Source organism: Aptenodytes forsteri, unplaced genomic scaffold (assembly GCF_000699145.1).
Source record: "Aptenodytes forsteri isolate BGI_AS27 unplaced genomic scaffold, ASM69914v1 Scaffold231, whole genome shotgun sequence".
NCBI lineage: Eukaryota > Metazoa > Chordata > Aves > Sphenisciformes > Spheniscidae > Aptenodytes > Aptenodytes forsteri.
In genome coordinates, this window is record NW_008796046.1 from 1,861,848 (window position 1) to 1,877,713 (window position 15,866).

Below are 15,866 nucleotides of genomic sequence, written 5' to 3' on the forward strand. Positions count from 1 at the left end.
TTTTTGCAGGATTTTTCAGTAATAGAGGTGCACATACACTCCAAAACCTCCAAGTAATGTCAGTAACTTTGCAAAGTGCATAAGAAAGTAGGAAAGTAAATATCGGAAATGTGGAAAGGAATAAGAGGACAACCATTACGTAAATAAGGGAATTACTTAAGTGTCTAAGACAGGATTTCAGATGACTGTTTGTTAATCATTACATTATTATGCCATTTCTATATATCATTAACAGTCTCCCTTTGTAATCTGCATATTTTTCTAATATAAGATTCCTTTGATGATAGTCCATTTTATTACGCTTGGTGATGTTTCTAATTACCAGTGTCAGTGCATCGTTACTTTTGCTGTTATTGCACTCATTAATGATCTATGAAGTTTTTTCCTTTTTGATGTTTTTACCAGCTCAACACATCATGGAACAGGCAACGCTTTGCTGTAATGGGAAGTATAATTTTGAGAATCAAACTAATTTTCCCAATAACTTTTTTCTGATACTTTCCCATTTTCTGTCGAAGCCTGAACACATGTTTGTAATCTCTCTTGGTGTCAGAATACCGTCTACATGTTCTGGAAACTCTGAGACCTAAACTGGCACATTTTCCAATAGCAACGATGCAGTGATTTATACTGGATCCTTTTAAGACTGACTCTTAGTGCTTTTGATGTGCTCAACCAGTTGTACTTAGGCTTTATCTGGACTTAAGTGGGTCCCAGATCTCCTTCCGATCTCAAGCAATGGCATAGAAGTAAATGAAACATTTTAAGTGTAAAATGGCACATCTTGAGACTGGAATCCCAAAACTAGAACGTAATAAATCTGAAGTCATTCAGAAAAATATCGAAGACATATCTGCTAGGAGTCAAAACTGGGAACAAACGTTTCTAAACAGAGAAAATAGGCCAAATACAGGGAAGAGATTATAAGGAACAATGAGTAGGGTTTTTTTACATCGCTTATATGAAAACAAATGCCAAGTACAATGTTTTGGATAACTCCCTTAAGAAAGAAGCACAAACCAAGTTTGGAAGCGCAGATCCACTCTCAGTTCAGTCTTTGAAATATGGATCAAAGTTGTCTGCGCCACAGAGGCGTCAGTCAGCTCTGCTCTGTTTCTGCTTCTTGAAGGCATCTGCTTTGTATTTCGTCAGGACTACTGCAAAATTGCTTTCAGCTATAAATTTACAGTGACTTTTTTTCAGAAAATGAAAGACACAAGTGACAGCTTACTAGCAAACGAACAGTTTGTGGGCCCGGCTAAGTCTGTGTGTGCTACTCTGAAGGGTGACTGCCTCTGTCTAGAATAGAGCTGGTGGAGCTATGGTTGGTGAAGATTAAACCCATCATACATATTGCTGGTTCAGTTACCAAACAAGAAACTAAACAGATAGGTTGGATCAACTTGAAATGAAATTTTCAAACCACTTTCTGTTGGGGTGGTTAAATAAAACAGTTGGGTTGAGCTACACAATTTGATGCATTTGGACCAAAAATCAGTGGAAACCAAGGCTAGGTTTATGTGCCATTCATGAAATGGAAGATCAGGAACAGCTCAGTATCAATCCCAGGGAAAAATAATGTCCCTGGAATAGAGATCAAGGATTCAAATCCTTTCAAGTCTCTTCTAATGAAGGGAGCCCCACTCCAAAGTTTTGGGGGTGTCCTCAGTGGTAAGTGCCATTCACTGGATGGAGGACCCAGGCAGCATCACAACCTCTTCCCTATCGGATAACCACGGTTAAGAGGTTCATAGGTTAGGTGATTCTGGAATGCGAGTACATCTCCAAGTTTTGCTTTAATTTTTTAAAATATTATTTGGGACAGGGAAGCCTGTTTCTCCTTCAGAAAGCCTCCTTCAGAGAGCTCTCCTTCAGGAGCCTCCTTTTCAAGCTTCCTTCTCCTTCTCCTTCTCCTTCTCCTTCTCCTTCTCCTTCTCCTTCTCCTTTCTGGAGTGCCTGGTAGCACAGCAGTCTGGGTTCATTCCTGGAGGTGGGAGATGGGTATTGAGATGCTGTGTCTGCCTTCCTGTGCCCTTCCTTGGCATGGGATCTGGACTCCTGGACCAGGCTGCCCCATGACAGTACCTCCGTCAGTGGCATCAGAGGAGCTGTCACGTGTCATCGTCAGTCATCAGTGATGTCAGCAGCTTCATGCTGGCTTTCTATGGTTATTCATGCAAATTTTCATGTTGAAATTTGGCAGGACATACAGCCCAGGTGCAGCCATGATTTCAGGTCAGCCTGATGTGTTTTTTTAGAAAAAAGAAGTAAGATCTTCTCAGCCTTGGTAAAGCCGTGTGTCTGTGCAGTGAGGCCTCTCGAGTCTGCAAGGGTGTGCGATCAACACTACACTCTGCTTCCTCTTGTCCCACCTGAGTAGGATAACGCACGGTCACCCTTCCCTTGATTTTGCTGAATGAGGTAAGGTGGAGCCACGCATGTGGTTCTGGGGTCACGTTGGCACGTTGAGTCGAGTTAAGTCAGCAGGCCTGATGACTGAGGCTGTTATTTCTCCTCATTTCCATGGTAACCTCTCGCAAGCTGATGATACTTTACCCGTATGCAAGATGCTCAACGAAGGCCATATGCAACCCAATTGTGTATGCCGTCCTGTTCAAAAACTTTCTATGCAATAACCATGGTTGTCCCACTGAAAGCTACCTTCTGCAGTTGGAGTTCAGGCTGATAATCTTTTGAAACTGGATTTTTCTATCTCAGGTGGAATGGGCTAAAAATATCTATCTGTATTCCACGGAACCCCTAACAGCTTGTCGTACATTTTCATGCCATAGCAGCATGAGTGGCTTAAGAGATCTTAAGTAAATACTGTGTATGTACAAGCACTGTTTTTTTTCCTTCTGCATGAACAGTGTCCTATTGCCTGGTTTTAATTTGTAGTTCCCCTCACGCTCCTTTAGCTCCCTTAACGGGTTCTCAGATTTCCCATCTGACTTGGCAGTGGTGCCCTGGCTGGAGTCTTGCCGCCCTCTGTTTGGATACGCAACCAAAACCCCATGTGGCCCTTTTTTGGCTATGCCGTCAATTAACCTTATTGTGAAGAGCAGCCTCTCCAACATGCACAACCTTTCATACGCGGGATGTCGGGTAACTGTTATTTATATGTATTGGTTAGTCTTTAGGGTATTTATTTCTCTGATTTTCGTTCTAGATTGTTGTTTATTTCTGCTGGGCTGGCTAAAGCTGCCAGTTTTCAGAAATCAGAGCTCTATAAACAGTACAAGCAATGCAAACAATACAGGGATACGAGCAACTGACGGTGAGTCACAGCTTCTACATTCAATTTCCACCTACACGTCTACACTCAATTAAATCCCCCGAGGTTCAGTTTAAATATTTTACAAAAGCCCAGTAATTACATAAGAGTGTAGTGTTTTGGGCAACCTTAGGTGAAAGAGGCTTAGATATTCAAACACTGATATTTAATTTAAACACTGTAAATCAATGAATAATAATGATTAATTGGCTGTGATTTCCCTTATTACCTAGTGATGACAGCTACTTGTTCTCCTCCAGACCGCTGCCCTCCCGGCAACACAACTCATGTGAACTGTGATTCAAACCAGAGTTTATGGGAAAATTGAACAACGGAGATCCCGCTGGCTCTGCAGCAAGACAGAGCCACCTGAACGGGGGGCGAGGACGCAGCCAAAGGGAAGCTATGCCAGCCAGAAGGAAGGCTGTTTGTTTTGCCTTGCAATCACCGTTGATAACTGGGTAGAGAAAAAACAGTGATCACACAAAAAACTATGACAACTACTGTCCTGCACCCTACATCCGTGTGCACCCCAGACTGGAGATTGTCCCTGCACTACCTGGCACTTTGCAAGTGGAGGCCGAAGACCTGAAAGTACCCCAGGAAAAGAGTGTCTGCTACCTTGCATGACCTCTGCCCACACCCCGGCTGATTTCTCATGCCCCTTTGGCTATTTTCCAAACCTCACCAATAGGGACAATCCTCCCACTGTGAGAAAAATGTAATATTTGGCTCGTTAAATTGATTATCAGTTCTGCAGCTGATAATCAGGGAACTGCTTATCTGTTAAACAGCCCCAGTCAGGAGCGGGCAGCCAAAGAGTCTGCATGAGTAACATTGCTGAATCAGCCAAAAAACCCTCCCCTGGGCTGCTGAACAGCCTCTCTGCACTCCTCCCAGCCTATCTCCCCTCTCCAGGACACAGTGAGCAAAGGGCTGTGCTCTGTTTCCAGGGAGCACTTGAGCCTCAGCCCTGTCCCATCTACCTCTTCGCTTTGCTGGAGTGTAACCATAATATTGCAGAGGCAACGAAAAGCCCGGCGAGGTCCGGGTCACTCTTCCTCACTGGGAAGGAATGGACCACACCCAATGCGGTCCTTAGGCGGGACACCCACTGATTTATGTGAATTGACTGCGAAACTGGCTCCATCGTTACTTGCTCCTTCATCCACAGGCACCAAACCTAATTCCTCACCGGAGCATTGCTATCCTGCAAAAGCCACAGCTTTCTCCAGGACCCTAAAGGGAACTGGGGTAACGCAGACACACAGACCAAGATACACCCTTCTTCAGCTTGCTGCAGCTTCCCTGTGAGCACAAGGCATAGCCAGAACATGATTCAACCCACTGTGGCTGTACAGGTGCCTATCCCTCCCCACACACAGTGCAGGGCAGGTAGCTTGGGCTTAGCTATCCTGGGTTTGTGATGTTAGCTACAGTCTTTGGACCGTTCCCCAAATCAGACGTGGTGAGCCATGCTAGCACGCTGTGCTGCCCTTTCTGGGCTTTCTTCGTGTTGGATAAAAGCAGCACTAAACATCAGAGCGATCTATCTGGCTACTGAGTCATCGCTGCCAGCCCAAGTGGACCGAGGGACTGGCTGGTTCCAGTTTTATTAGGCATTTTCCTAATTAAATAGTGGGGAGTGCTGTAGGACAGCTACGTCACCTCCTGGCTCTTCAGACTTTGACTTCACTTTGGGCTTGTCAACATAGAGAGACACTGGTAGGGCATGAGACAACCCTGTCTGGGGGCTGTGTGCCCATGAAAGCTCTTTGGAGGAAGCTGTGAGCTCAGGCACATGAAGCCATGCAGATCCCAGCCAGAGCTGGCTTATGGCCGACCAGCTCAACGCTCGGGTGGAGCAAATATACATCTGTCTGCACCCATCCGTGGAGACGTATACTTGGGGAGGTCAAAGAGAAAGACAGAGCTGCTGGGGATGGTTGTCCAGTGCCTTTCTCCTGAAGCATTTTCCCTGGCACAGGACTTGTCTGGAGCAACCCTCCTCAGGGGGGGCTGTTTCCTTAATGGAGGACTGTACTTAGAGCCTCATATAGGGTTGAGTTATAAAGACATGATTTGTGACACATGTTACTGCATGAAAGGAAAATGGTAGCACTGAGTAGCCCAGGTCTGAGGTAAACACGATTTATTCCCTACCACTGTATCCAAGAGCATCCTGGAGAGGCCGCAAGTCTGCTGCCAAGCCCCCTGGGATTGTTTTCACTGCTCCATCCCTCTCTCCTTCCCTCCATTGCAATGAGGAGCTGCTGTTAAACGTTATCAGAGTATTGTCAAACCAGAGAAAAGTGTTCTCTCTCATAACATCCTAGGGGTCCAGCTCACTTTTGGGAGCCACACATGGGTTTTCTCAACTGAGGGGAGGGAGGAGGGCAGCCATCCGGCCAGCAGAACAATACAGGGAAGCCCCATTCAGCCCAGCTTTGGCCAAGGAGCCGACTGGTCTGGTTGCTAAACTGGAAGCCTCAAGTTTAGCTCCCACCCCAGGGGATCTGGAGAGACGGGGAATGGCCGTTGCAAGGAAATTCAGCAAAGATGTGCATGCCTTGGGGTTAGTGCAGAGCCCCTGCCTTGTGCACATTTTCACCCTTGGCCAATGCAAAATGCATTTTGTTGCAAAAATGGGGTGTGAGCTATTGACACACCCTGTGGGGTGAGACCTATGTGCAAGCAGGTATTTACTGGATAAGGATACTCCAAATGGAGTCACCTTGCGTAGTTTCTCTGTGTGCTCGGAGAGACCTATGCAGGTCCTCCCCATCTATGGAAGGAGCCACGTTGTGCTTCTCTCCGCCCATTTTTGATTGCATTGGACTGGAAGCTCTTCAGACATTTTTTGACACACACCTAGCACAGGGCAGTCCTGATCCCTGCAGGACTCTTAGTGTGACCGTAATGTGGACAAGCGTTCACCTGAGGAATGCAGAAAAATTGTTCTTCTTTCTCCACCTAGGTCCAATGAGTGCATTGATTTTTAAGTGAATTTTATTTAGGTTCAGATAAAAAAAATGTGACTTAAAAGGAACTTTCCATGGTTGTAAGGTATCAGTTGCTGTTTTTAAGTCTTCTGTGTGCGCTATGGATAACATACTCCACAAGCTGATGGATGAAACAAATACTTTTATCTATGCTTGGTGACCCAGACCCTTATGTGGTGGAAATCAACAGATACAGGAAGAAAAAAAAAAAAATTCTGCCATGAAAAGTTGACCTTCTACCTTTTCAGTTGGACTATGGGGTTTTTTTAATGCCTATACTATGAACAGTCAAGACTAGACACCATTTCCCCTTGGTCTGCATCCTGTTTTTGAGAACAATAGCTGCATTTTTGACACGGTGCCAGCCCATAAATTCATGCTTGCCTGCACCCTTTAGAGCACAGACTTGGCTGATATTATAATATTTTGGTGCATTGAAATGACTGTTCCAATTAGATCAGATTTTTTTTTTTTTAATCAATAATATTATTTCTAAAAATTTAAATGTCTTAGGAATAATAAACAAGGAAGAGAGGCCTCATCTCTCAATGAAATATGGGTGCATAAATTCCCTTGACCTAATCTCCAGTCCGCTCAAACACAATACAGCTCAAAAGTTCAGCTTAGGATCAAACTTTGTTGGGTTTATGTCCTGTTTGGGACAAACAGCTTGAAACAGATGAGAGGAATCCAATGAAGAAGAGAGGGAGAAGACGGCAGTGGTCAGGATGGAGTAAACAGAACAGCTGGGGATGAAAAAGCAAGAAATGCATTAAAAGAATGAATACTGTGTACAAAGCCTCACTTTTGAAGGTGTCACCGGCTTTCACCCAGGTTGTCTTCTGAGCACAGTCCAAAAAGTTGCTGGATGCATCAAACCTGCTGAGCATCATCTGATGTCATCGCCAGTCCCATATGTGTTGTTGGTACCATTTGTAGAGCAAAAACTGAGTGTGAACAGCAGCAGTATCGTCACTGGTGTGAATGAAACTATCCCACCTAAGGCTTACTCCCAAGCAGGAGTTTGGATATGCAGGTTGAATTGTCCTTGGAGAAACAAGCAGATTTTTCATGTGCAGAACAAGAAGGATTCAGGCACTCAGGCTGATCTGAAAACCCTCCAGGATAATTAGAGTTGTCTCAGAAGTCCTGAATAATTCACATTCCAACATCTGTAAGTCCAAACTAATAGGAAAGCATCCGCTCCCTTCCCCATGCGTAAAGCCTCTTCCAGGAGGCAGTCTCTGCTGGATCCCCCAGGTTCAGGACTGATCCCAACACACATATACATCTATGCCACCACTGAGACTGTAAAAATCCACCCAACATTTGACTTACATTTTCTATGTGTTTCTTCCTTCTTCCCTGCTGATTCAGAATGTTTAAAACATCCCTTTCTGTTTATATGCTTTAATTCTCCCCCTTCCACTGTGAACCAATTCTCATAACCTTTCTGCAAAGGTCCCATTTTTCACACCTTTCCCAGTTGCTGCTGCATCCCCTCTGAACTCTCTCACGGTGTCTGGCTGGAAAACTTTGCCAGGTTTTGTAACCTCATTCTTGAGAGAAAGTACCAGGGATCTTGAGGAGCGCATTTGGGAGCTCTGCAAAGCAAGACAGCAGAAGGGGGGATAGGAGCAGTTGCCATGGAGTTGAGACCCGTGACCTAATAAATTATCCCTAGCCAGGATGTAAATGATACTGGACGTAGTCTTAGCCTGTCCCATTTGTCAAGTAAAACATGAAGATGGTTTAAACTCCTTCACAAACCGGGAGAGGTGAGGGCTTGGCTGGTGAACAGATTGTAACTTGATCTCATTCACTTAGGGCTGAGACATCTTCAAAAACTGCACTGACTTAACCAGAAGAATGATTGCCATACCTTCCCAGTGCGGATAGTATGTTGTGTCTTTGTTTCTAATTTGTGGGGGTATCTGAAACAGTGCAGTGGAAAAGCAAGAGAATTTTGGGTGTTTGTATGCAGAACTTAGCTATGTCTTAGCTATGTCTTTTAGGCCTTTATTAATTAAATAAAGCTTTTTTATTATTACTGTTGGAGGAGGAAAGTTAGGGAGATCTACTCATCTTATTTGATCCAAATAAAACAAGATCTTTCTTTGAGATAAAACTTTGTTCCCACAACAACTCCTGCACAAGACCAAAATCCCAATAGGCAAGTTGTGAAATAAGAAGTGGTAAGAAAAACCTCCGACATTTGGGCCACGAGATGCTGAAAGCATTGCTCCACAGACTGCAGTAAGCGGTTTGTTTAACCGTGCAGCACTCAGGTACTCTGCTAGGAGACATCTGAGAATGTTTTGTGTGGGTGAGTCCAGAGGTCTACTGAAGAGCAGCAGCAAGTGCACGACGCAAACCGAATGAAGTGACACGTTCTGTAGTGCACAAACACGTGATGTCATTGCATTTCTATTGCATTTACTCAAAAGCCTCCTCGTGAGCAGTCCAAGGAAGCAGGAGGTTGGAAAAGCAATTACACCGTGGGAAAAGAAGAAAAACAGATAACATGACATTGTATGTGCACAGGCAGAGCGTTGTGCAAAACTTTCCTGGTTGAAAGCTGGTCTTGATTTCTGGTTTTGATTACTGTTTAAGAGGGCAAACTGGCATTAGACTTCAGGGAGCAGATCTAACATATCAACCAGTTAAAGCGAAGGACTCGGAGCACCTGTTTTTCTGACTTCTTATCAGTGGGTTTGACTGGATGCCCACAAACTGGTGCTCAGTTGCCTTTGAGATACCCTAGCGTATGCTGCCTGGCCTCCAGCTGATACTCAAGAATAGCTAGCTTTCCTTTCTATCCTGTATCATACCTGCAAACTCTGTATTGATGTAGCCCAAACCCCAAGAACATCCCAAATGGCACTCGTTTCTTGCCATAGACCGAACTAGCTGCCTACGTTTAGGCATTTGACTCAAGTCTTTAGCTCTGGGTTAAGATTAAACTCTGGCCTGTATCAGAAATGGTGTGGCCAGCAGGAGTAGGGAAGTGATGGTGCCCCTGTACTCGGCCCTGGTGAGGCCGCACCTCGAATACTGTGTTCAGTTTTGGGCCCCTCACTCCAAGAAGGACGTTGAGGTGCTGGACCGTGTCCAGAGAAGGGCAACGAGGCTGGTGAGGGGTCTGGAGAACAAGTCTGCTGAGGAGCGGCTGAGGGAACTGGGGTTGTTTAGCCTGGAGAAAAGGAGGCTGAGGGGAGACCTCATCGCTCTCTACAACCTCCTGAAAGGAGGTTGTAGCGAGGTGGGGTCGGTCTCTTCTCCCAAGTAACAAGCGATAGGACGAGAGGAAATGGCCTCAAGTTGCGCCAGGGGAGGTTTAGATTGGGTATTAGGGAAAATTTTTTTCCCCGAAAGGGTTATCAAGCACTGGACCAGGCTGCCCAGGGAAGTGGTGGAGTCCCCATCCCTGGAGGTATTTAAAAGACGTGTAGAGGTGGTGCTTAGGGACGTGGTTTAGTGGTGGACTTGGCAGTGCTAAGTTTACAGTTGGACTCGATGATCTTAAGGGTCTCTTCCAACCTAATGATTCTCTGATTCTAAGATACTTAAATGTAAGTGTCTGGATGTAGACATCACCATGTGAGCTGGTGGTCGATGCTCCCTTTGCAACTAGTGGAGATCTAGTCAGTACAGCTGATGGAGGCTGAAGAGAGGTTCAGCTCACTACGTAGCAGGACTGTGGGTCTCCCAGAAGCCCTGAGTCACAGCCTCCAGCCCGTGTAGGTGTAGATGCCCTAGGGGAATTTCGATGTCTGTCAGGGGACTCAGATGTCATAATCCTTCATGATAGCACCTGCGTTTTAACCTCCCTCTGTGACTTAAATGCCTTAGTCTGGGCTGTAGAGGGAGACAGCACTGACTACTGGTGGTTCACATCCCTAAGACCTTTCTCATGAAACACGGGGACTGGAGGATGTGGTGGCTTTTCTTTCTCTTTTCTCCTATAGCATAGTGTTTAGAGCACCATGTAGAGTATGGCACACCGTGGCTCAATTTTCTCCTCTGCAGGAAGGGGGTTACTTTAATCAGCACATCAAGCAATATGGGAGCATGGTACTTCCCAAGTGTCTCGTTCAGGCTCTTCCCCTCTGCTTTCTGCAGTCCCAGTGGCCAATTCGTTGTGTTGAGTTCCCTCCTTCAGGGATTACTTAAATGCTCCTTAAGGGGCACAACTTTCTATAAATTGAGACAAAATTGAGGATAAATTGATAGGGTCCACCTAGCACTCCCCTTGGACTTGCAAGGAGGGCACTGCTTGAGGAGTAGAAGATACCTGCCTGGTATTTTCTCCAGGCATTCTCCTCTTCTCCATTTCTTCCCTTCCCTGGTAGGGAAGAGAATTGAGCTGGCAGTCTAGGCATGGAGTTATCATGGCAGCTCTATTTCCAGCTACACTTTGTACAGAGCTTTATCTAGCAGTGGTGCTTCAGCAATATCTACCCGCTTAGGAGACTTGGCAGAGGGATGCTTAACGTAAGAGCCCTGTTGGGGCTTACACAGATATCAAGGGCTTTGTGCTGTCTGCGGCATTTCTGAATATGCCAAGGAGTAGACTGTTAAATGCACAGAGAATTTCAACATCAAGCATAGTTCTCTACAGACTTTAGGCACCAGGTGGAAGAATCAGCAGCTGAACAAGGACTGCAAAAATTTAGATTTTTGGACTTAAATACCTAGAGTGGCAATTAAAGCACCCAAATCCTTTTCTGGCCCTTCACCTCACTGGGCATCATTCTTCCCAAACAGGAAAGGAGCTCAATTTAGGGGTGATGGGTCCAGTTCAGCAATGCAATAAGTTGCCTGATGTCTGTAGCGAAACACAAGGGACAGATTAGAGGAAACATATGGTCTTGAGTCACATATGTAAGGCAAGAAACATAGGCTAAGGTCTGTTACAAAGAGCTTTTTCCAAGAGTAAGCAGCAATTAATGAAGCTGGGGTTTTGAAACTCTTCAACCTACGACTCTTGCCAGAATTTTTTGTTACAACATTTTAAAGTGAAAAGCAGTGGAGTCATAAAACTTGTAAATATTATAAAAAAGCACCAATTATGATGCAAGTACTCATGATGGAAAAAAAAAAAACATTTTTGAATGAAAATTTTACCTCATAGGTCTCTTCTGGAATTTCAAAAGGTTACCGCCATTATTTTATTTTATATTCTTCCTGTGCCCCAGCACTACTTGATGTGTTAAAACATGAAAAGATTTATATAGTTTCAACAGCCTAACGTTTTATTTTGTTTTGTTTTGCTTTGTTTTGTTTTAGTGATAGTTAGGGGGGAGGGGGGATGTTATTTAGCGTTAGCCGATTGAAACATTTCCTCATCTTCACAAGAACAAAGATACAGTAGGAATAACTGAATTCAAACTGAAGCTTTGGCCTTACAAAGCAAACATTTCCCAACTTCATGTTTTTCAGAATTTTCATGGAAAATTTTGAAAGCATTAATTTTAAATTAATTAATTTTAATTTTAAATTAATTAATTTTAAATTTGAGCTATAAAAATGAAAAAAAAAAAAAAGGAAACATTATGTGAACTCAGACTTCTACGACTCTGCCCACATCTGACATCATCAGCCACTTTTGGCATCTCTCCGGACACTTCTACTGCCAAATCCCTTCCACAGCTTCAGCGCAGGGAGTAGATACCGCTAACAGGCTGTTGCTCAGAAGTTTCTCTGCTACTCTACTCCTCACCTAAGTGCATGACCTGTTCTTCTTGTTTTGCAAAGACTCAGAGAATAATTCAGGTTGGAAGGGGCCTCTGGAGAGCTCCAGCCCAGCTCCCTGATCAAAGCAGGGCCAGCTTCAATGTCAGAAGTGGTTGCTCAGGGCCTTGCCCTGACGAGTTTTGGAAATCTCCAAGGATTTTCCAGAGTTTGACCTCTCTCATTATGAAGAATTTTTTCCTTATGTTCAATCTGAACTTCTGCAGTTGCAACTTCCAGCGGTTGCATCTTGTCCTTTAACTGAATACTCCTGGGAAGAGCTGATGCTGTCTTCCGTGTAACTGCCCTTCCGGTATTGATAAAAGATTTCCCCTCAAGACATTATCTTCTCCAGGCTGAACAAGCCTAGTTCCCTCCATCTCTTTCTCAGATATCATATGCTCCAGGCCCCTGACCATCTTGGTGGCCTCTGCTGGACTCACTCCAGTTTGTCAGTCTCTCTTTTGCCCACAGCAAAAGAGGGAGGCCCACAGCTGGACACAGCATCCAGATGTGGTGTCAGAGGTACCAAATAGAGGGGAGTAACAGCATCTCTTGACTTCCTAACTAAGCTTTTACAAATACGGCTTAGTATGCACCTGGATTTCATTGTCACTAGGGCATGATGTTGATTCAGGGGCAACTTGTTGTCCACCCAGACCCTCAGGTCTGCAAAAAGCAGACTTCTTCTGCAAAGCTACTTTCCAGTCATCTTGTCCCCAGGCTGGAGCGTTGCACGAGCTTGTTCTGCCCAAGGTGCAGGTCTTTGCTGAACATCGTGAAGTTTCTGTCGGACCATAGCTCTGATGTGGAAGGTCCCTCTCAATAGCAGCTCTGCCCCCAACATATCAACCACTGCTCCATTTGGTGTCATCCACAGACATGGTAAAATCTCCGTCCCATCAGCTTAAATACAGAAGTGTAGCTTAAAGTGGTGTGCAGCCTTCCTTCCCTTTATTTCTGCCCTGTAATGCTGCACTGTCTGCTTCTGCTTCTGATTTAATCCTGACCATTCCCTCCCCATTTGTCTTCCAAATTCCTGGTTTAGCTGTGCTTATTCCCCTTCTGTTCTCCCCACCCCACGCCTCCTGCCTGGTTGCCTGTCCCAAACCACCTTCTCCTTGGTGGGTTTCCTGCCTGAAAATGGGTTTCTCTCCTTCTCTGGTCTTGTCTCTGGGACCCTGGACTCCCCTCTCCACTCAATTTTCTGGGAAAGTCAGAAACGGTAGAGTGGAATCTCTTCTGTTTTCACCTTCCAGAATGTTTCTTCATAAAGAATACAGCTCATGAACTGGAAAATGTGTGTCTTTGATGCAATGACTGTTAGAAATGGGCAGGAGGAGGAAATCTGTGGAACTAACTTGGCTCTGCAACGCGACAGAACAGCCATGATCAATAGCTTGGGAGAAAAGTGACTCTCCCAGTGTTGCAGGACTGTTCCCTTATATTTGCCAAAATTTTGTTTAGTATCATGTTGCATCAGCCTCCAAATGTCTTTGCTTGCGAAAGAATGTTGCACAGCCCGACGGGCCCTCCTCGGAAAGTTCTTCTGTGCTTATTCAGTGTCTCTTCCCTCCCGTTTTGGTTTCACCCTGTTTCCCTGGTTACTATATACTTCTGTTTGTCACCCCTCGTGAGCTGATGTCCTCCTCTGTTCACATGCATCACATTTGCAGACAGCTAGCGTGTTGCCTAGCCAAGGTATCTGTGTCTCCCCCTGCTCCGCACAGCTCAGCTCTGAATGCCTCTTTGCAAAGCTTTTCCCACGCCTCTCTTTCGGATGCTCTTCAGTTTCCAGTTACACTTCTTGGTTACCCATCATGAAGAGCTGAACTGTACTAAAACCCTCTTCTCTACTCCATTTCCCTTCCATCTTTCACTTCTTCTACCGTCCCTCATTTCTGCTCCTCTGTTATCTGTCTCCTAGGCCCTCTTCTCACTTTCCCACTACAAGAGGTGGGCTGAAGCTTCACGGATCTCCTCTAACCTCTTGGGTTGGGGAGAGGTGGGTAGGTACCTATTACTGCCTGCTCCTCTGGAGTATTTTCAGCTCTCCACTGCTTGGAGGGAATTACACCAACGCTTTGTTTTCTCCTTTTCCCATCGCTCACCCTGAGCTCTCTGATGGCTCTCAACCCCTCTCATCCCCCTTTCCTCATTTCTTGGCAAAAATATATTTGGATCTTCACCAATCCATAACCCATGAGACCAAAATCTGCTCTGGCTGGATAGCTGCAGCATTGTCAGAAAGCTGCAGACCCTAGACTTAATTTTTGTCCTTTCCTTATGGATAATTTCCCTTTTTCACTCAAATTAAGCCACAACAACAGGTGAATGATTGCTCTGTGAGTGAGGAGATATTTAACTTGGTCCTTCTGAGAGCAGAGTACAGGGCAGAGGAGGTGTTGGCGGGTAGCTTTGCTGTATTTCAGCTCTTCAGATTCTCAACACAGCTCTGACAGAGCAGGCAACTATCATTAGAAAGCAGTAAGTGAAAGAATTATATATACAGCTGGACAATCTCAGGTTTTGCTGGGGCTTGTATAAGACATACTACAGAGCCTTGGTTTTGAGAGGAGGTGGATCCAGTTTTCTGGAAAATTAGACCTGTTTCAGGATTGGCGAGATGCAGGCTGCAAATTTAGGGATCTGAAATAAGCTTTTGAAAATTCTTGATCAAATTGCTTCACGCGGACAGGCATGAAATAGGAATCCACAGGCACCAGCACCACAGGCTGGTTGTTATTGTAGATCATTTAGTACAGGCTGTTCTAATTTAGGTTAAACAAAGCTAATCCTGAAGTGATGTATTTCTTACACCAGCCTGTGTGTGTCTGTGCCTTTGCACATGTGTGCACAAACAGAATAGGCAATTGTTTATGGAAAATAATAGATATGGCCAGAGGATACTTTGCCATGCAAGGTAAAGACATGTTTTACTCTCATGTGGAGATACAGGGGATTCAGGTTGTGGTTTTGGTTTGTTTCTTCCCAGACAGGTAAGAGGGTACTGAATGGCATGGGGAATAGATAGGAACAGGAAAGCAAATGCTCTGGGCTCCCGAAATATCAGAAGGTACTTACTGGGTTTGATACTAATCCACCATGGCTAGTTCAGGGCTGAGCAGGGTCCCTGCAGGGAGGTCTGTCACCAAAGCCTCTGGTACTCTGCTAGGGTATTGTTTTGTCTTGGCTTCGCAGGAAAAGCCAACACCTCTGGAAACTGAGATGGCTTTCCATGGATGACCAACATGAGTCATGACTTGCTGAACTTTTAGGGACTCTCTCTGGGAGCATTTCTAGTTGCTTCCAGTACTTATATCTACCTGACCCTACTGCAGAGGATTGTTTTTTGGGAACAAACCACAGCAAACTGTGGTAGGAAATATTTGAAGGCGATCTATTGTCCTGCCCCATGCAAACATCAGCAGAGAGGGAGCCACTTGTTGCATGCACCAATTTAAAAAAAAAAAGTTTGCATTGGCTGCATAACACCCACATGGTCTACTACGTATCCCAGAATCCCAGAAGGATATTCCTTGGATAAGCAGCAGGAGCTCTCTTTGCACTAACAGAGGCTGTTGCAAGGACTTTATGAAAAAGCAGTGAATGAGGGTGTAAATTTTGGTTGCAAAATCACAGTCAAAACAGCCCTATCGTGCCAACCTATTAGGACAATGGAGCTAACTGGCAGAAAGATGTGTAATGTGTGAGTAATGGCTACGTTTGATGCAGGATCAGGTACTTTGGTGTTTGGGCTTCTTGCAGGCACAGAAGCAGACAGGGGAGGCAAGAGCTGGGGCTGCCATCTGTGTACCCCTATTTTGAGGAATAATATCACAGAGAGCTCCCATTTT